The 22810-nt window shown below is 37.2% G+C and overlaps 1 long non-coding RNA gene across 1 annotated transcript; it reads left to right on the top strand.

Moving 5' to 3' along the window:
- Window positions 1-4874: 4874 nt before the first annotated feature.
- On the top strand, window positions 4875-14784 carry LOC137149349 (uncharacterized). The gene is made up of 3 exons (XR_010918754.1): window positions 4875-4969; window positions 8584-8674; window positions 12199-14784. It is a non-coding gene; the product is annotated as an uncharacterized lncRNA (long non-coding RNA).
- Window positions 14785-22810: the final 8026 nt, after the last annotated feature.

Genomic DNA, 22810 nt, shown 5'->3' with positions numbered 1-22810 from the left:
AAAGGACTCATTACTAGAATTGGTTTGAGATATGCTGAGCTGGGTGTGTTCAAGCATTGGTCAATTAGCATCTGGAGCAGAGATTCCCCATCATGCAGTGCTCCCCCGCTTTTCTGGCCCCAGAGTTCAGTGCAGTCCCTGCCTTGGAACCTCTGTTCTCTGCTCTGAATGCTAATGAAGGTGCCTCCTTGTGACCCTGTCCCATCTTTGATGCAAATGAGGGTAGGGGGGTTGCCTTAGTTCTGTCACACTTGTCCAGAAGGGTTTAGGTGGGTCTCCCACTGCCTTTTCATTGTTTTTTGTAAGTCTTTCTTCTGATCAATTCTGGTTCAGGCAGAGGTGGGTGCGGAGGATGTCCTTCATGAGTCAGACAGGCTGGGTATTGCTCCAGGGTTCCCCAGGAACACAAAGCTGACAGGTAACATCCTGCAGTGTTTCCCTGAAGGTTTGAGGCAGAATGAAATGATTTCTCATTCCAGGCATGCCCTGAAAGAGAAAGCACTGAACAGATTATGCCTGATTTAAAAAAATATTTAATTAATCATCTCTGAACTTCCCACACCTACCCCAGCAAAACTGTTAAAACAGAAACAAACAAACATGATTCACAGTGAAGGTAATTAACCTCTGGAAAAACTTACAAAGGACTGTGGTAGATTCTCCATCACTGGCAAGTTTTGAATCAAGATTGGATTTTTTTTTAATAAAAAATATACATACTCTAGTTTAAAAGGAATTCTTTTGGGGGAAGTTCTATGACCTCTGTTATATAGGAGGTCAGACTGAATGATCACAATTATCCCATCTGGCCTTGGAATCTATGAAAACAACTGCTCTGCAAAATATGATCAACATCCCTGTTACAGTATTTGAATAAAATAAATATTATGCCATTGTACGCTTTGACCCTGCTCCTATTAAAGGTTCCCATGTCATGATGTCATTAACAAAGTCATTATAATATTTGTCTTGACACATGAAAATACCTTGATTTTTTTTTAAAGTGGTGTTCTTTATATTATTCACCGCTCACTGAGTCATAGTTGTTTGTTCTCATTGAGACAGGTTTATTCATCTATTAATGGTAACAAGGTATATCAATGGGACAATAAGCACCTTATAATAAGTAAACAGTCACAGTGGCAAACCAGCAAGACAGCTCATTATTATACCATTACTCTCACACTGTCCATTCATGAGAAAATCTCTAAATTTAGTTCATCAATTAAAGACAGTACTTGGAGTTAGCAGAAGCATCTCTGTACAAACAAATAACTGGATGAAACTGCAATGTGATTTACCAACAAGTGTCCTAAGTTTGACTTGACTTGTATACAAACTGTAGAATGCATGTTAAAAAACAATCCAACTGTTATGGCCATATGTTTACAAACCCCCTACAGAACTGAGGCAGAAAAGAAAGGAGAGCCTTCCCTGCTTGCAGGCAACCAGGCAGACCACACTCCAGCACAGCTTCTACTGAGGAGAGTTTATAATTGTCAGCTGTGGGAAGCAATGAGTTTTCAGAAGCATTTGAATGAAGAAGGAAGATGCCTTGTGCAAGTGGAAAGAGAAGCCAAGTGAATTGGGCAGCAAGGAATAAGCCTCATAGGCACATATGATGATGAGTGCCACATAGCCATCTAAATAGGGCCTTATTTCCTACTGTGTTACTTCATTGAAATCAGAATAACGCCATTGACTTCAGGGGAAAAAAAACCCCTGAGTTTATATATGTGGTGTTACACTGGCATAACAATAGAGTAACACAAGGGTGAATCAGGCCAACAGTTGAAGGAAGGAAGGTGGAGTAAAAAGGTAACTAGGATGTATTGTCTTCCATCAGTGGGTCAACAATCATCTCCACACACATTGTAGCAGAAAAAAATAGCACTGGGTGAATGATTTAATTGTAACTACATTTATTTCCGCAAGGAAATATATCCTTACTGTGAAACAGAAATGCTACAGAACCTGCAAGATAAAACCCAAGGTGGTTAAGCCATCCTATTATTCAGAATCCCTCCCCCGCCTTCTTTGTAGAGACTGGTGCAATATTTTAACGTTTTCTTCTCCTAACTCATTGTGCATATGGCTTTTCCTTTATTAATCAACACCATCTCCACTGCTCAAAAAAGTAATAAAGTTACTTATTACAACAATAGTAAAATATTCTCATCCAAAGTGATGTAATCCCACTTCACAATATTTCACTCATTCCTAGCAGGCAATTTCTTAAAAGTAACAGACGAAACAAAATTCAATCTATATAATTCAGTTTCCGCATGGCTTGCTTTGTTTCAGAAATTGTAGACCGAGTTGGTACTCTTTCATTTTTCTTATTATAGAGCTGACAGTAAATTATACACAATGTTATAGCAGTTTTTCCACAGAGATAACTTATTATACAATTCATGGTTTAACATTCTTGGACAATGGTTCCTTAACATATCAAGTGTTAGTGCATATTCAGATATGATCAGCAATTGATGACCTACTAGTTTTGGGGCCAGGTTAAAAATCAAGGCTGGTTACAGCTTCATTAAATTGACATTAATTTAATTGTAATAATATTACAATCAATAATAACACGAAGAAAAACTATTTGGTCCTGGCATGGACAAGCCCTTAGAAGGAATAGGGTACTTAAGATATTGTTTATACAATGGAAGCAAGTGAGTTATTCAAATAAGAAAGTAAAAGCTTGAGAACATGTTTTTTATTTGCACAGAGAAGATGATTGTCCATTTTACCAGTCTATGCTGTGGAATGGTTGTTTTTCTGAATTGGGGGGAGGGGAGGGATCATGATACAGATTATCAGATTTTATAGAATATTCAGTCCAAAGTATTTTCAAGTGATCTAAGTCCACAAATAAAACATTGATTCCAGTAGCTCAGTAGGCTAATGGGTTGTGCAGACCCAAAGGCCCAGTCAGAGTTAGACATTTAAATACCTTTCATGTGCTGGGCCAAATAATCTTCATTTTGACTCTAGCATACAATGAAGGATGGTCTTGGGATCCTGGAGATCTAGATTTCAGAACTTGTTTTCCTCATATATTCACCTCAAAAGAGTATTGTGTGTGGCTTTATTCACTAATGTTTGTAAAGTGCTTTACAATCTTCTAATGAAAGGCAGTTTGGAAGTACAAAATATAATTCCTAGAACCTATATATTATAGTGTTGAGTGTTAAAAACAGTTATGATAAATACATTGGCTCCACACCTCAGACAGGCTGTGAAGGTAAAACTGTAAAAACCTGTTGACTCAAGGGGGAATTACATGCTAGCTATAGTGTATTTGTTTGTTGCTCATTGGTTTGTGGAAAGTGATTTGCTTGATGTGACTGAAGAATGACTTGTGCAGTGATGCAGCTACTTGAATCTCTGTGAGATGTGGCCCAGGCTGCCAGACTACACAAAATAGCCTGGATTCAAATACAGCCCGAGTTTGCTCATCTTCTTTGATTAGTTGGTTGTTTGCTTTTTCTTGCTGCTCCCCCTAGCCATCTTCTCATTTCTCCCCGGAAAGTTGTATGCAGCTCACAGTATGGAGCATCTAGGGCTAGTTCTGCTGAGTTAGGGACTATGCTGCTGCAGCAGAGCTGTCTGAGCAAAAACAGAAACCCTGAGCTAATAAGCTACTTTCTGAGTATGCAGTCCTGTGTATATAAGCTGCCTCAGTGGCCAACTTTATTAGAGACTTTGCAGGAGTACGGAGGAAGAGATTACCTAGCTGTTCCCTATAGTTAAAATAGCAGATATGTATGGTAATTGTGAGATGATTGAGACACATTGGCTTTTTAATGGCTTAATATGAGTACAAATGAGGGAATCTTTTGAATATATAAAATCTAATGATGATAAAACACCAAGTGTAAATCCTTTGGGGGAGGGAGCCGAGACTTTCACTGGAGCTCTGTGAAATGTGCTTTTTTATCATTACTGAAGTGTTTCATTCTGAAAGGTCCGAGTAATTAAGAAAACTCTGGCTAGTTCAGTGTGGCGTGTCAGCCACTGTCTGTTCACTCAGGTGAGGGAATTGAATTCTAGCATGTTCTTGATAAACATTCCCTGGGTCACTTTCAAAGGGAAGACCTATGCTACATGAACTTCCTTTGGCTTTTCCATCAGTAGCCAATCCAAAGATTTGCCCCAGAGAGTTCTGTTAATATCTTTTCTCTCCATTAGAGGTGTGAGGTCACCAGTATATTAGAAGGTTAAAGACAAAGGGAGTAAAAATAGATCAGAGTGACTTTCTGGCCATCCCAAGGCTCATACCTGTTCATACTTGAGCCTTCTCCTAACTCATCATAAGGAAAAACAAAATGCTTCTTTGTTGTGCAATGCATAAACAATGAAACGTATGCTAAAGAAAACATGTATAGACATTTTGGAGCAAAGCTGACCCAGTGGCAGCATTTTCAGCCATCATATGCAAAGCAGTGAAATTTTAACCATTAGCTTTGTCTGTAACTGAGCCAAGACATAGTACAGTACCTACTGGTACTGAATGATATCCTCTGTTGAAGTACCTATGAATTAGAAATGTGAAGTCTGTTATTCTAAAATATTTTTACACATACTGTATAACATACAGTAGCATTTGAATGTGTTAAGCTATGTTTAGTGCAGAATAATACAAGGGACACTGAGCATAGGTAGGCCCACCACTTAGCAGTTCTCTTTTTCCTTTAGACTTTGCAAAGTGTCATTAAAGTTTATTCTTCAAAAAATAATTGAATGCTCTTTTTATGTTAAATAAAACCTACAACACTACAAGTGAACAACCCCATAATAATAAGTGGATGTTTATTGGGTATTCAGTGACTTTGGTAGAAGTTAATGACCTCCCTCCATCTCTCTAGCATGCACATCATCAAATTATATACATATGAATCACAGTGGTTACTGGCCTGGCAGGCGGAACTACCTTCTCCAGCTCATAGCTGTGCCACAATAGCAGGTTAGTATGGGCAAAATTTGCCCTGGTGATACCCATGCTGCAGGTGAATCTGCAGGGCTGATCACTTGTCACTTTTTGCATTCACTAGCAAAAAAGAACAGGTGTGTGTGTGTGTGTGTGTGTGTGTGTGTGTGTGTGTGAGAGAGAGAGAGAGAGAGAGAGAGAGAGAGAAGGGAGAGAGAGAGAGAGAGAGAATGTAAGTTCCTAGTAAGGAAACAGCTTTGAAGCTTTTAAGACATTATAAGCAACGGGGGGGAAATAATTTAAAATTTATGAAAAAATAATATTCAGTCAAAGGTGTGGGAACTCATTTTTGCCAAAATTTAAATCCACTCTGATATCATAAACTCTGTCACTAGAATGGAACATTTTGATTGAGTTTCATATAGTAAACCTGGACTCTGCTGCCCATTTCTGGACCTTCCTTCCTTTCTTCCTGATTCTCTTTCTACATCCTTCATACCCCTGTTTTCCACCCTTTCTATCTTCTTTGCCTTCCAACTGAACGCACAGGTTTGCCTGTTCATGATCCAAGCAATGTCTATTTAGAACATAGTGACTCCTTTTATCCTCCTGTTTCTGAAGGTTTCCTACCTTAGGATGAAGAACATGGAAGGGTGCCTGACATCACTTCTACTCCTAGCCTAGCCTCTTTGATGTCCACATACCCCAAAAGACCTTGTGAGGCCCGTAGCAGGACCATCCCTGGTTTTGGCTTAGTTTTTTCCAGAATCAGAGACCCAAATCATCTCAATTTTGTCTGTTACTATCAGTGACCAACTCCTCAAAACGAATGATAAGACAGAAGAATTGCGACATGCCATCTTTTATACTGTGGTATTTTGTGTATGGATACATGGCATTGCAATGTTGGAAGACAAAGCAATTGACTGCAGCTAGTTTCCCTTGCTACTCTTTTCCCAAAACCCCATATGTAGCTAATGCTCACCAGAGGAACACAGCTTCAGGAGCAGGATGGACAGGTTAATCAAGGCCCAGGACCATCATAGTCAGATTGGCACCCCTGCCCTCAAATAACATCCTGATTTTATTTACATCTTATGTAAAGTACAAATGTACTGAGCACATTAACACACTTTTGCATATTTATATCAAACTATTGTGTCATGAACAAATTGGTCACCTCAACAATTGCCTGATGCATCCATTCTCTGTGTCCTATATATTTGCCCATTCATGATCTAAACAATGTCTGTTGAAAATGCAGTGACTCCTTTTATCCAGGTCATGTGACCCCTATAGCCAACACAACTACAGCATAGGGTTATAGGCCCATTCAGCCTACAACTACAGGTTGAAGAAATAAGGGTTTCCTTTTTTTTTGCCATGTGTCCAGCCATCATCCTCCATCCATTATCTTTGTCATTTTTGGAGATGTAGGGAGGAAGGGCTTTCTTCAGCTGGAGCCCCTCATCAGTTGCCTTTATGTCATGATTCAAGTTCAATTGTTGGCTGGTTTATCTTTGAAAATGTTGAGGGCACTTTCACTCATAACTGATTGTCTTTATCTGCTACCCTTTCTTTTCTATATTGTTCACTTTAACTGGGACTTGGTTCTTTTCATAGTGTGGAGCAGCTTGCTAGAGCAATGATTAGATGCCCACAAGTGACTTATAAATGAGATCAATAGATACATTAATTTAAAAAAAAAATCACAACATCATTCTCTATTAATTGAAAATGGCTTGTACTTAAAGGCTGTATCAGAAAACGTATTTCTTTATCACACTGTCCTTGTGCAGTTTCTTGAAAGAATATTATGACAGTATGTAATAGTTTTTACAAAATATATCAGTTTTCCTCCTCAATCTGCTTCCTTCCTCATTATATCCCCTTTCTTGTAAACTCCCTGTTGTTAAAAAGGAATAGGAAAGAAAGAAAGAAAGAAAGTTTTCAGACACAAACAGATCTGGGAGAAAAGCTGTTTTACAGGTCAGTAGAGTTAAACAGAGACTGACTGTGTTGTACAGAAAATGTTAAGGACATCATTTTTCAGAAATAACCACATTTAACTTAAGTGAATTGTACAATAATGTTCACTACCTGAAATGTATTTGGTCTCATTCTTTTTCTTTCTACTTTCATCCCAGCAGTAAATCAGGCTTCCCAAGTGTAGCAGATTTTTGTCATCTAAAATTCTCCTAATGGCTTAAAGCAGGGATGGCCAAATTTACTAACCCCCTGAGGCCTCCTTTCCTGCTGGATAGAATCTTCTAGCCCCAGAAGCTCCAAGCTCCCACCCAGTCTGGTAGGTGGAAAATTTGGGGACACAGGGGACTCGGCAAGCTGTACTATAACTGTAAAAGAGCTCACAAGCTACACTTTGGCCCACCCCTAGCTTAGAGCCTTCTATCTCATGGTTAAGAAAATAACCCAAAACATCCTGAAAGAATTGATCCAAAAAGCACCTGAAACAAGAGCATGGAAATTACAGTAGGTATAATAAGCTATATATAAAAATAGGCACTCAAAATAGTCTGCATTATTTTACCATCTGTAAGCAAGTTGTGGATATGCACTTTTTTGTAAAAATGGAATGTGAAGAAAATTACTCATACCACAACTTCATTCAAAGTATCTGTCAATTACCTTTTTTAAGGATTTGTTTTCACTATGAATGTCAATTATTTTGTCTACAGAACTTCATCGTGGCTATTGGTCTTTGGCGGGGAGTAATGTTGTGATAATTTGCCCTACAAATTTACCCTAATTGTGAGTTCAATTGTAAGAAGTAAGTAAAAGTTCATAAAATGTCACAATAACCTATAACAATAAATGTTGATGGGAAAAGGTGCAAAAGGGAGACCAAAAACATCCAGGTTAGTGCAAACAAAAAAGGTCTACTGATATAATTCAAGTACTGCATTAAGATCATGCCTGGTAAACAAGAGAAATGTGGGACCGTGGACCAAAACCGATGTGTCAGAAATAAGTCCTAATTGGCAAATAAAATAATAAGAGAATGGGCTACTCTGTCCATCACTCCAGTTGGTGGTCCTCAAGAAGAAGCTTTGGAGGGAAAATCTGGCTACCACAATGCTGACTGACTGAAAGGAGGAGAAGGTGTAAGATTTGTCATCATGGCTGCCATCCTCATTTATCTCCTGGGACTCCAGACTTTCTTCATCTTAATCTTGAGAGATATCCTGACCAGACCAGGCCACAAGAGATGGACTCAGATGACACTGCCACATCCACTGCCCCTGGCTAAATCCAAAACAGCACTTGGGATGTGAGAGTTCATCTCCCCTGCCCCTCCCCCCTACACCCCAATGAATCCTTTCCTTCCCTACCTTATTTCTTCTCTTTCTTATCGCTCTCCTTTATCCTTCGGTCTAATAAGACAAGACTGTATATTTTGCAACACTGCTTTAAGCCTGTGACCAGAAGGGCAGCTAGATGCAATGCCCTAAACAGTCTGATGCTGGTACAAGTTTTCCAGGTCTCAGAGTAGCTGATAAGTCAGTGTGCTGGGCCTATGTTTTTCCAGCAGTGATGCTGCAAGTGAACGTCAACACCATATACCAAAGCTGCATTTTCTCTCTTTGGTGTACTTTTCTTTTCCCCATTTGTGTATGTTTGCCTTGTTTTAGCTTCTAGGGAAGAAGACTGGATTTTAACGACAGCCAGGACAGGCCAGGACAGCCCATCTCAACTAACTTCTCTTTTTCCAAGAAAGCACAGGTATTACCGTCTTTAACACCATCTTAAAAGACTATCAGACAAGGGCAGTTTTCTGCTCCAGCTAAAGGGAAAGGGAACATGGGATGTTAAAATGAAAGCCTAACTTAATACTTCATATTTCAAATGCTTTGGTAATAAAGATGCTGAGCTCTCTATATACCAAACCTTGTTTAATACTGTTTAATACTGGGCAGTTTTGGGGTCATACAGTCCATCTAAATTAATGCAACAGTACTTACAATTATTATCAGATGTTTATTGGGTTGCAGCTAGAAGTAGTTTGTTTAGATTTGTAAAAACACTGCTATACTTTTGATACTGTGGTCACGTGAAGCCCAGTCTTGTGAACACCTACACATGTTTAACGTCGATGGTGAGTAGTTCCGTTGACTTCAATGCAACTCCACATATGCTTTAATATAAGCAGCTGCATGAGAGTTTGAAGGATCAGAGCCTTATTTTGGAGCCTAAATAAAGTTTTAGAAACCTAACTGTAGGCATCTATTTTTGAAAATCCTGATTCTGAAGTGCAGTAAATTGTACAATGAAAGTAATAGGTCTGACAGAATAATATCTCACAACTGCTGATGTGTTATTCAGCAAATGTTGTGGGTTTTCACTGAGTAATTTATTTGATGTGGACATTTTTCTTGATGATTTTACTAGTCATACAAAGATTGTGAATATTACATTAAGGAAGTGTTAGTTCAAAGGGGATGGAGTTAGTACCACTCAGAAGTATAACAGGACATGTGTGAGTAATTCCACAGGTGGTACTTCTGGAGACATCTTCCCATAATCCCTGACCTCCCCTGAATGTTTCTCCATAGAACAGTGGCAATCTGGTCCTGACCACTCTCTGTGGAACACAGTTGTTCCTCAAGCTATCGTGGAGCTTGATTTGGGTGGTCCCAATTTGTAGTGATCAAGTTAAATGAATCTAAAATTACTTACTAAAATCCATATCGTGCTGGGGCTAAACTGGTTGCTACTCAGTCAAGCTGTCTGTTGGGGGAATTCAATTGTGTATGCATCTATTTAGATCCCAGTTTATTGGATTATTTTTTATTTTTTTCAAATATTTGGTGTTGGGAATCATACATTCAAAGCCATTTAGCTACAGGCAAAGAATGACTCGACTTGTGTGGGAGACAATTAAAGCTAATTAAAACCTGACTGTCTTTCCATGGCACTAAAATTCCTGGAAGAGCTTGCTCTGTCCATGCTAGATGAAGATTTCTTTCTAAGAATGTGTCTGATCCAGAAAAATCAGTGTTTAATAGTTCAAGATGTCATTATTGTTAGAAGAGTGAGATACCCAAACAGATTCATTAATACAATTCTACCAATGGCTAGAGATGTATCTGAACTAAAGTATCCTCCAGGTATGAGGAAGTTCATATTTTCATTGCTGGCCTCATAATGTGCCAAATCAAAACCCTCAACTGGTGTATCCTCTATTAGAGGAAGTAGCGAGGGTCATCTGTAATATTGACCCAGCAAAATCCTGCTTAATTTGTAAGATGTGAAAGTATCACAGCACCAGATGGTATTGCTACAGGTAATGTGGAAAACTATTTGTCAGAAACTGTATGGAGAAAATAAGGTTTTTCTTCATGTAGGTGACTGTCCTCCAAAAAGTCACACGAAGACTACAACTCCTGGTCGCCATTATTTTTTGTCCTAAGTGTTAGAAACATTTTTTCCAAATTAAGAAATGTGGGAATAATCTTAACAAAGTTTAGCATATCTAGTGAAAGAGTCTGTTAAACTCACTTTCATTCAGAAGCTGAACAGTGTGATTGTTTGTTATCTCACATAGACTAACACAGGTGCCATTCAGAATATACTGAATCCATTTCACACTAGAACAGAGTTTTATATTGGTGACAATGGTGGATCCCATGCCATTGTTCAGAAGAAACTTTGCGTGCCACAGGATGGTTTTCATGGAAGAAAAATTAACTTTGATGTGACTTTTCCCCATTTCTTTTAAAATTGTCATCTACTCAACCTTTAATAATGGCATATGATAAAGATAATGCACTGGCTTTCATAACTCAAACATCGTTGACCAGGCTATCATAGTATTTTCAGAGACAGTAGAAAGGGAACCTTTAACCCAGCATTTGGGCCTTGTATAATTAGAAAACAAGTCCTTTATTTGATTCAATATTTCCTTCTTTGTTGTCACAGAAATTAAGAGAAAAATGGTTATTAATGGTCATTTGTGAAGGTAAACATGTTTAACCCCTAGTGATATCATAGTAGAATGACAGCTGATTTTTACTGAGCACAATAATAAGCTAAAACTATACCCTGCTGAAGATATTATTAAATATTAATTTGATATTGCCTCCACATAATTATCATATTTACCATTTGTTCATGTATTTTGTTATCTAATGTCACTTCTATTAAAGGTGAATTAAGAATTAAAGATCCTCTACTTTGTGTTTCACATGATGCAGTTACAGTGTGGAAAATGATCATATAGATGAACAAGATTTAAATGTACAATTATAATTGTAATTATAATTATTTTGTCTGATTTACATGTGATCATTTTCTTGAGAATAGATAAAAGGTGTAATACAGTTAGTCCTAAAATTATAACATTGTCCTCTTTGACTAAAATGCTGGTATTAGCAACACAGCAAGGAAGATCTACATAGATAATGATTTTGGAATAAATTAGACTGAATAAAATTACATCACGAAAGGTGCCTTTAAGAAATTTCAGAATCAACCCAAGCTATTGTATGTGTGTCAGTACATATATCTTTAATAATAATAATAATTAAAAAAAGATTTGTGACTATTTTAGTCAATAAAAAAATCAAATCAAGTTCATGATTATGTGATATATAAAGTAATATTGGTCCTAATCCTGTACACATTTATTATGTGATAATGATGATTAATCCTATTTAAATCAATAGAATTACTCATACACTTAAAGTGAAGCAGAAGTGTAAGTGTATGCAGGATCAAGGTCATTATTTATAAATCAGGGGTATTTGGACAACTGCTGGATATTCACAAATGATTTTTAAAAATACCCAAATGTTTCATGAATTTTAGCACAAAATCTGAAAACGTATTCCAAAATTTCTGTCATTATTAGTTTGAGCCATCAAATTAGGGAAAAGAAACAGTTACAACTAACCTAAGTGGTTATCCACCCACTATTAATAATTAGTGTGGATTAGCAAATAGTCAAAGAGAACAATTCATGAACAATGTATAATTCGAAATTGTTCATCTTAAGTATTTGGTTAAGACTCATAAATAACAAATACATTAAAGGAAAATCAACATCCATTTGAGAATGGGTCAATAATGTAAAAACAAAAAGCAGTCTACATTTGTAATGAATTGTTTGGCCATGTGTCTGTATGATTCAATTAAAAACTCAGCAGCAAACTCAGGGTCAGAAATATCAGGTATATGCCCATACATTACATCTTGTTCTCCAGAATCTCTGATTTCTTTTCTTTTTTTCTTTTTTTTCTTTTTTTAAGGTTTCTGTCTGTTACAGTTGTAAAGGAAATGTCAAAAATGTGAAATGAGTGTAAAGGTGTCGGAGTCTGCAGACAGCCTTGAACAATACCTTTGAGAAGTGTGAGCTTCACGATTCATTTTGGTGAGGTGTTAACTCAGATGCCCACTGATAATGTAACTGTCAATATTAGTTCTTTCATTCTTCATGTGAGAGGAGGAGGATCACAGAGCTGCACAATTTACTGAGTGTGATGTCTTATTTGGTGCCACAAGGAAGTGGTGCTGTTTGGAAGATACTACCATATTTGTTCTTTTCCCAATCGAGAAGGAGCCAAGCCCAAGGAACCTGGCCATATTCAAGCTCCACTGAGGTGAAGCCCAAGCTAAGGGAATCATGTGAAGCCAACTGGTACACACAATCATATTTTGAATATTTTCACATTCTACTGTGAGCAACATCTTATATTCAGGACTCACATAGACAGTGCTTATTTGAGAACCAATATCTCTTCCCATCGCCACCACCAGTCTGACCCTGAGTACACTCACTTCACAGCCAAGGAGATATATTCTTAGTGCCTCACCTGGATTTGCCTTTCAAGGCTGGCTTTGGAGTAGTAAGAGAGAGGAAAGGAGTTGCCTTACTATGTGGACCATTCTTTGGGGGTCTGATCCAGACGCTATTGAAGTCAATTTTAAGACTCCCATTGAATTCAATGGGATTTGGCAGGCCCCGAAAGAGAACTTTAAGCAAGATTCCATTTTCGAATGTAAGCGAAGGACCCCAAGAGGGTTTTCTAAAAAGTGTTACGGTTGATTCTAGTGATCTGGCCAACATTACAATGCAGCAGGATCAATGGCGATGATCAGATGGGATAAATTGCCACAGCTTTATTAATTTGGTTGCCCGTATACTGATTTACACCAACTAAATATTTGGCCCCTAATGTTCAGATTTGTGTGAGAACATGGCTGTTTTGTCTGTTTACATGGTCAGCACAGTATCAAGAGTAAGATTCATTATTTGGTAATACAATTTGGAATACTATATGTAACTACATTATTTTCCACAGTGCATCAACACAGAGTTTACTAGAACATAGCAGCAAACTAAATTTTTAAGAAATCCTTCCTAAATCAAAGTAAGTGATGTGTACAATTGGTTGATAATGAAAATGGAAAAATAAATTATCCACTTTGTGGAAGAAATATGTTAATTATTCAGAGAATGTTGTTTGACTGTATGCAGATCTGGTAGAAATAATGAAAATATTTATTGATAAAATGTGTTAGATAAATTATTGCCCATTCCTAATTCAACCTGCTTTGAGTCTAATAAGCCATAAAATGTATTTCCACAGTTTATGCTGGCAACAAATTGTGATTTGTTTTAAGTGCTTTCGTATTGCAATAAGTTTTAAAAAGAGGCTGCTGAATAGAGATATGAGACAAAGGTGCCAGTCTTGACTTGAAGTTGTAGCTTTATTATGAGGTTTGTAAAGTGTAGCTTCCATTTACTTTATTTTATTTAGTGCTCTTTCAGGTTACTTGTGATGATCATAGGAACAATCATGTTGTTCATAATCTTTGGTTTTGTGCCTTTCTCTGGAGAAATTAAGATTTGTTCTGTAGATGTGTTTTTGTGGACATTTGTCTGTTGTCTCTTCTGCTAGACCTTTGCATATAGTAAAGGTGCCATGCATATTGACATTTCGTTAGGTAATGGAGAGACCATCTGACTAGGTATTATGCTGTCTTGTTTCATTGCTTTGGTTAGATTCTTTAGCTATAGTTACTGAAGGATAAAGCAAAACAGAGCAGCACTACACTTAACCTATATTTAGTTATTACACTTGTCAGCTGTCCTATTTAATTTTTGAATAAGCAGGCCTACATCCCAAGGGTTGGCTTCCGTACAAAGATTTGGTATTCTGTTGTAGGGGTGCCTTCTGTTGGGTATCTATCATACTAGAAAGGGGGAAATGAGTCCAAAATTCTCAGAGACATATTTAACAGGTATCCAGGAAATATTGTCCACATTGGAAAAGTTCCCTGTGGTATGAAGGATGTACGTTACTGTGTCAACATCACGTAACATTCCTGTAGTGTTTATATGGAAGAGAACATCAGCAAATATAAAACCAAGGTTAGAAGTATTCAATCACTTTGAACTCAGCCGAGTGGTGCGTGTTCCACAGAACTGTGCCTTGGCCTCCACTACTGCTTGGCAAATATTTTTCTCATAATATAGCAATAAACAGAAAATACCACCATTCAGAAGGGCAAAATATTTTCATGTTGAAAGACAAAGTGTATCCAGTTTGTGCATGAAAGGATTTGATACCAATATTATCAATTTAATGTACAACAATTGAAGATGAGGCAGGTTGCTGCTAAGGATTCCTTTCATAATGCAGCAAGTGGTAGTCTGATGATAGAAGTCTCCTAACATGTACAAAAATAGATTAAATTTACTGTGTCTGTAACTGAAAGCTGAAGAGTTCCTTAAAGTTGACTGCAAATATAACCTCTCACTCCATGTGTTCCCCATACTCAGAACATGTTGATTCTGTTTTCCAGTTGTAAGTAATAATAAAAAATAATAATATAATTAATGATTAATGATTGTCCAGTCATTTTTCATCAGTAGGTCTCAAAGAGCTTTACAAAGGATGTCAGCATCATTATCCCTATTTTACAGATGAGGAAACTGAAAGACAAAGGTATGAAGTGACTTACCCAAAATTACAAAATAGAGTGATGGTAAACCAGAAATAGAATCCATATCTTCATTAATAAACACTTGTTTTTAATGAAGGTTTTTGCTTTATGTGTTTCACCTCCACTTGGGCCACATTATCCTTTTGCAAGCTGACCCCCAATCTTTTGGAAAGGACTGGGTACAATTTGACGATAAGCATGGAAAGTATTCCATAACTATAGGTCAGTGCTGTCTTTGGAGAAGACAGAAGAGACAGCCATGTTATTCCAACTGAAATTGGTTATGGCATAATATCAGTACTTGTCTTAGAAATGTATAAATGTATTTTTATTTTCATATTGTAAATCATTTTCTTCTGTCTGAGAACACTGTTTTTAAAATTTACCATAATATTTTTAAGTGCATTCCCCAAAGGCAAAAATGAATTGTAGATACAACTAAGATATTTTCTATTAGTAATACTGAAAAAATTATACCACAAGCAAACTAAGGCAGAAAATTCACTAGGGTATATGGTTTGAATGGTAAAACATTTAATTAAAGATATGATCAATTGAATACCACCTTTCTCTGGGAACTCTGACCCTTCAGAATCGACCTGCCTTCTATTGATAGTTCAGTGCTGAATAGACACTGCTTGTCACTGGCTAGTTGAGCTTTAAAAACAAACCAAAAAAAACCCCAATCCCCCCCATACATACACAGTATACCATCTCAGTTGGAATCCTTCCAATCAAAATCTCTGCAGATTGTAGTACGGTGAGATGAACACATTTTCCCACTACTTCACAGAATCTGAAATGATTGCAGTTAGTGCAAGTGATGTTTGATGTCTTTTGGCTGCAGCTTTTTAGAGTATTTTAAAATCAAAACTGGTGCCAACTGAGTGATTCACAAAAGAAACATTCTTTTTAAGGTAAAGTGCAAGCTACTGTGCATTGCCTACTGGCTAATCCTTAAATGATTTTTTAACTTCTTTTAAGTTAGAAATAAATGGCAGTCACTCATCTGCTTTTGTAGCCCAAGTTTCACATTCAGGGCAAAAGGATGTATCGTAGCCCACATTAGGTCTAAGCAGCCTATGGTTTTAAATTGAGTTAGGATTTTTGGCATGAGTGGTAGGCCCAAAGCATATAAAAAAATGAGATCATGAGAAACAGAAGTTATTTGTGTTAAACTTCTAATGACCTTTAAAATTACCACTATCTTATTGAAGGTGTGGATTGAGGAAATAGAAGCACAGAACATGTAGTTAATTGAACACCAGGTACAATAAAGGTTTTCTTAGTATAATGAGACATGTAGTTTGGTAGTCAAAGAGAAATACAAACAAACAAGATAAGAAAATGTTGAAGAAAGAGGTCTAGTAATTAATACTGTCTTGACCAGTGCAGAGGACAATGTTCAACCCTTGCTCCTTCATCTGTCCATAACTAAATTCCGATAACTGACAATGACATTGCCTGTTTGTAATAGTATATATAAAAGCAAAGTTTTCCAGGGATTATTTGTTAGATCCTTTCCTTATCCCACTGGAGAACACCATGATAGGAAGGTATCTCCCAGGCCCGAGTCAGTTTTGAATATTTTGGCCAGTATGTATAACTGAATTGTATTCAGGTATATAATATAGGTGTATAAGTTTATGTTTGTGCATTGGGCTTAATTACCACCAAGTGACCTTTGAATTAATAAAGGAATCCTTCTGTGGAAACAGAGTCAAGGTAAACCTTAATAAACTTATCAGGAACATAATTTCCAACAGGATGAGATACCATTTGGGGAATGTGTCACAAATGGCAGCATCGCAAAGCCACCAAGTATGCAAAAGTTCCCAATTGTAAATATTTTAATAGTCCCTTATTCTAGGCTCCATGCTCATAGTACAGTCTCTCTCTAAAAGATTTAGGGCCAGAATTTGATCCTCTTTTCCCCCCTGAAAAATAGCTTACTCCACAAGTCAGTGGGGCTTTAGTAAGGTGGTCCACAATGAAAAAGAATCAGAATCTGGCCCATAGTAAATGCGTTATGTTGTCTCCTACTGACTCAGGCCAAGCTTATGGTAGCTCATGTTTACCCCTTTTCTTTAAAATAAACACCCTCTCACTGCACATTTGTATGCAATTTAAACTATGTTAAGTGAACCAAAGTGCACAATGCCCCCACACCTGCTCCATTGCAAACCTGGTCAGATCATAATTATGTAGAATGGAATAATGGGATGTGGTAAATTCCACCTCTTGAAACTGATTAGATTGACTCTGAATTATAGTATGGGAATTATTCCAAAAATGGGGGGAGGGAATATTGGCCCAAAGTCTGCTGTTTATCACACTATTGTAAGTCCAGTCATAATAGTTCCATTGCAGTCAACAGTTACTCTGGATTTACAATGATTTAACAAACAGAATTTGGCTGCTGGCTATTAAATGAGCATACATTGAAATTCAGATACACGTCTGTAATAATTCAGGTATAATTGCCTCTGAACAGTTCATTTGGATGAGGTTTCATTACTGCCAGACAAATCCGATATGTGAATTTGCAATCTTCTAAATATATGAGCCTTCCATTTTTGGAATGCTCAACTCAGAACTACAAATAAAAGTGGAATAGCGAACATTCATACAAATGCACCTGAATTCATTTGAATGTGCAGACTTATCAGACCTTTCTGTATTTCTTCTGGGTCTAAAAGAAAATACTGCAAATATTTATCTGTTTGTGTTGTGCTACATCCAATGGGGTTGTTCCAGGAACAACTATCATAGTTCTACCTAAAACCCCTAGGAACCATATAATTAAGGCCCCCATTTTCAATTTTAATATTACCATGTGGGAAAGGGAATTAAGTATACTTCAGTTCTATAACATGGGAAAACATTGTTTAGTCATGTGTTAGTGGAGAAGACCAAACAACATTACTAAACAGTCAGAGCAATCATACAATTTGCATGATGCTAATTACTGTAAAATTTCCAGTATAGTTAGGGTTTAACTGAAACCATGTTCAGCAGAACCATCCTTGAAAGTTTCTGCAAGAAATGTTTGTAAATGGTCATTCATTTAAGCAGATGTAAATAGCAACTTCAAATGCCCATACAGAAAGCTCAGGGGCCCTAATATTTCATTTACAGTCACAAGTGAAAACCACCTAGAAGCAAAATATACACATACATATACAAACACACACATAATGAATTAACTTAGCCTCTTTACTTGGCATGAGTTAGCAGCATGCCTAGAAGCTCATCAAGTATGGTCTGTTTTGGACCCAAGGACATTTTAATATAGTTGGAAAATGTATTGAAAACCAGCTATGTGGACACAGCCATACTTACTTTCCTTCTTTCAATTTAACAATTGGAGATGCTAAGCAAACTGCCAAGAATATGTGCTGGTGAGGCGCTCTTCTAAGGGTGGCACAATGAGAGAATCCCTGGAGCTCCAAGAGGGATTTTGCCTCATTAGTGCCTCCTCCTGGGTCTGTACAGCTCTGCACTTCCTCCATTGTCCACCAGTGGCCGTGAAGCACAAACTGGCCTATAAATGGGAAAACAACAGATTCACCAGTAGGATAAACAAACAAAAAGATCCATCCTTCCTCTTTACAAGCACAAGTACCTCAGTATATAGGATTTATTTCAGACAAAGGGTGAAAATTTGGGTGCAAGTTCCTTGTTCACATATTGGCAGCAGATCACTAGTTGAAAAGGTCCTGCTATTAATACTCATTTACATTAGTGATGAGTAAGCTGTCAAAGTTTGGAGATGGTGTTTGATTTGGATAAATATCCCAGAGTAGATGCTTAATTTAAGTAGAATCTATTTAATCCACTGCTCATAAATTTAGATTTTAGCGTAATCTAATTAGATTTTCACATAATACTGTATATTTTCCAGATCCTAAAATGAAAAATTGTTCATACAACTGTGAGTAAGTGACCCCTTAAATATTAAGAATTAAAATACATGATGATCATACAACCATTCAATTTTTTATATTTTAGTGCTGTAGATATCATAAATCAATGTGGGTTTTTTGAGATCCAAAAATATATAATATATATTTTTCTTGGCACAGCAAGCAATATAAATTAAGTGTTCTATCACTACTAATTTTATCTGGTGTTCATTATAATAACCATAATAATAACAAATTCAATTACTATTAATGGAAATGTCATATACACTTACATAGGGGTTTCACTGTAATTTAGTATTAATCATTGTATCATTAAAATAAAGTATTATTATCTAAGTTATATTTATTCAAGCATAAAATGGCCTTACCGTGTACTGTACTATTATGCAATCATGTCCTTTTGAAGAATGACTTTGTTAGTTAGGAGCATTTGTTGAATACAGTATTTTTATACTGGAGCAACCATAGCTGAGAATTATTATTCACATTAGGTACACCCAATTCACTTTTACAATACTATGATTCGCCTATATATTTTCCACACAGGGATATGTGTACAGGGATAGCTGAAATATGTACTAATCTCTTATACTTGGAATAAGAAATAACATAGATAGCTCAGTTTTCACAGTGTGGTAATTGGATATGTGTTGACCACTTGAATGGCAATCACAAAACATGTGTGATGACTCTACTTTGGCTGACTCACCAGAGATTGAAACGGGGCTCTTCAAAGCTAAAAGCATGAGTTGCTACAACTTAAGATAGAGAGTCAAGGCTCTGTTAATGTTGCTCTAACACCTCATATTCTCTGCTGATGAGACACCTAACTCCAGGAGAGGGTTCACAGCTGTCTCTCCCAAGCGGCAGGAAGTGTCTCCCTCCAGCCTGGAGTTAGGTACCTTACTCCCTTTCAGGGGCAGAGCTTAGGGCCACCCTTCTCCTCAGCATTTCCTCTTGGATAGTTTAGGTGGCACCCTGTTCAGTATGGTGGTATTTGTGGATCACATTCTTAGGCACCTAACTCTCCCTGTGGATAGTATAGGAAGACCATGCACCTAACTTATGTTGTGAATTCCACTTGGTGGTAGAGTCCCTAAAAGTTAGTTCTGCAATGTTTGAATCCCACCCTCCTTACATGGAATAAATGTGAGTCTTTCTTTTGACTTCAGTGGGAGCTAGATCGTGCCCTATGCCAGCATCTAACTGAATGTTTATTTCTTCTATACTTGGTTTTAGAAAAAACATGGACATATCTCCCTGCTTTTCACAAACCTTTCACTTCATTTCACATCAAGTGAGTTTTGTTAGGTCGGTTAGTGTTACCCTGTTAACCAATGTGTTCTGTCATGTTCTCTACAACATACAGAATAGTAAATGAATTCAGTCCCATATGGGTGACTGGAAATTCATCACTATCCAGGCCTGCCCCCAGTTTTCTACCACCAAATGCATGAGTGTCTGGCTTTTCACTACATCTAGGATGTGAAGTGGGGCTAGGACTTGACTTCCTACTCTGAGATAGTTTTCTCTTTATTATGTTAATATGCTCCAATTTATTTTAATAGCATGATTAGATTCTGTAAGCAGTGGATCATTTCATTGTTTTATGATTGCAGATTGACACTGGAATAAATGTTTACAAGATTATAATTTTTTTCATATTGAGCAATGATAGATTATATAACCATCAGCTTTAATCCTACTGTCTCCTTGTTGATATAGAGTGTACAGACAATGAGGTATCTCAGCTGGTGTGCTGCTTCTTTATAGCCAATAATACCTAAGGGAGTTTTTTAATTAATGTAACCTATTAAGCAAACCAAAAGAGTAGTGTAATAGGACACAGCAGGTCCAAGACACAATATACACATTATTGGAAAAAATATTTTGAGGGCAGTTTTTTCTTAAGGCTAAGGCAATTCAAGGAGGCTAGTAGCGAAGAGTCTGATAAAAACAGACTAGTGCTGAAAAATAAGCAAAACCAGAAATGAACAAACCAAAATTAGGAAACATCTTTAGACAGCCTATAAAAGGGATATTAGGAGTAAAATCAGAATGGAAAGATAACTAACCTCAGTTTCATGCTCCAGGGTGTAAGGTGATCACAAGCTGGGCCAAGGATAAATCTTAGCATTTTATGTTGCTGCTCAACACCATAATCTCTCAGTATCTTCTAAGGTAAATCAATAGCAATAGCAAAGAACACAGAGGATTTCATTAAATCTCTGGCTCTCCTCCCTCTTCAAGTGAAGCATTCTGCTTGGGACATATTTATTCTTTGTTTTTATTTTGATTAATTGATTGGCTTGTGCTAAGTTTTTCTTTGGGGCAGAGGGGAGGTGTTTGGTTAGATGGGAGAGTCAGTGCTGTGAGTGTCATTCTTGTTATAGTTGAAAGGCTTTTTCAAAGAGAAAGGCTTTGCAGCATACTGTAAAGATGACTGGATTTGGGATTACCTAACATCCTTTGGAAGATATGGTTGAAGCCACTATAGCATTGGTCTTCTGCTACCTCATGTATATGCATTAGTAGTATCTTGTAGTTCACTGTGTTAAAGGCTGCAGAGTCTCCAGCAGTATGGGCTTGGAAACCTTGCCTGAGTCCTTGGCCATAAGAAGGTTGTCTTTTAACGTCACTAGGGCTGTTTCTGTGCTGTGCCCTGATTGTGATGCATCCAAGATTTTGGCTGATGTCATATGTTGAGTAGAGATGGGGTCCACTTATCAAGGAAGGGGAAGAGTATCTTCAGATACAAACTGGCTAGCTAGTGAGGCTGGCTTTAAAATAGATTTGATAGAGACAGGAGACAAAAGCCCACTGGTAAATCCAAAATACGTAGACCCAAGTGAAGGGTCAGAATCTGGGAGGAATATGGACAATCACAGTAGGGACAAAGGACAGACAAGAGGGAATATTGAGTAGGTATCCAATTAGCATCTTAGCTGTCTCTATGCTAATGCAAGAAGTATGGGAACTAAACAGGAAGAGCTAGAAATACTAATAATCACAAATATGTCATAATTAGCATTACAGAGACTTGGTGGGACAATTCACATGACTGGAATATGGTACTAATTGCTGCGGTACAGCTTGCTCAGAAAGGACAGGCAGGGAGGAGGTATTGCCTTGTATATCAAAGATGTATACACTTGGACTGAGATGATAAAAGTGGGACACAAACCAGCTCTGGATAAGTCTCTGGATAATGGTAAAAGGGGTAAAAAACAGGATGATATCATGGTAAGGGTCTACTACAGACCACCTAACCAGGAAGAGGAGGTTGATGAGGCTTTTTAAACAACTATCAAAATCAACCAAACCACATGAGTTGGTGGTGATGGAGGACTTCAACTACTCAGACATCTGTTGGGAAAATAGTGCAGTAGGACCCAGATTATCCAGCAGGTTCTGGGAATGCATTGGAGACAATTTTTTATTACAAAAGGTGGAGAAAATGGTTAAGGGAGAGGCTGTTCTAGATTTAATTCTGACAAATGGGGAGGAACTAGTTGAGAACTTGAATGTGGAAGGCAGTTTGGGTGAAAGTGATCATGAAATGATAGAGCTCATGATTCTAAGGAATGGTAGGAGGAAAAACAGCAGAATAAAGACAATGGACTTTAAGAAAGCAGACTTTGGCAAATTCAGGGAATTGGTATGTAAAGTTCCATGGGAAGCAAGTCTAAGGGAAAAAAGAGTTTAGAAGAGTTGGCAGTTTTTTAAAGAGATATTCTTAAAGTTACAAAAGCAAACTATCCTAATGTGTAGGGAAAATATTGTAAGAGACTACCCAGGCTAACCAGGAGATCTTCAACTATCTGAAACTCAGAAAACAGTCAAACAAAAAAGTGGAAACTCAGGCAAATTATGAAGGATGAATATAAAAAAATAACACATGCATGTAGGGACAAAATTAGATCAAAGCGTAAAACAAGATTAAATTTGTTAGGAACATAAAGGGTAACAAAAAACATTTTACAAA

The sequence above is a fragment of the Emydura macquarii genome, unplaced genomic scaffold (genome assembly GCF_026122565.2).
Source record: "Emydura macquarii macquarii isolate MOO-44397 ecotype Brisbane River unplaced genomic scaffold, CSIRO-AGI_Emac_v2 contig_75, whole genome shotgun sequence".
Lineage (NCBI taxonomy): Eukaryota > Metazoa > Chordata > Testudines > Chelidae > Emydura > Emydura macquarii.
Note: the sequence above shows the minus strand (reverse complement) of the source record. Positions and strands in the feature narration are given on the sequence as shown.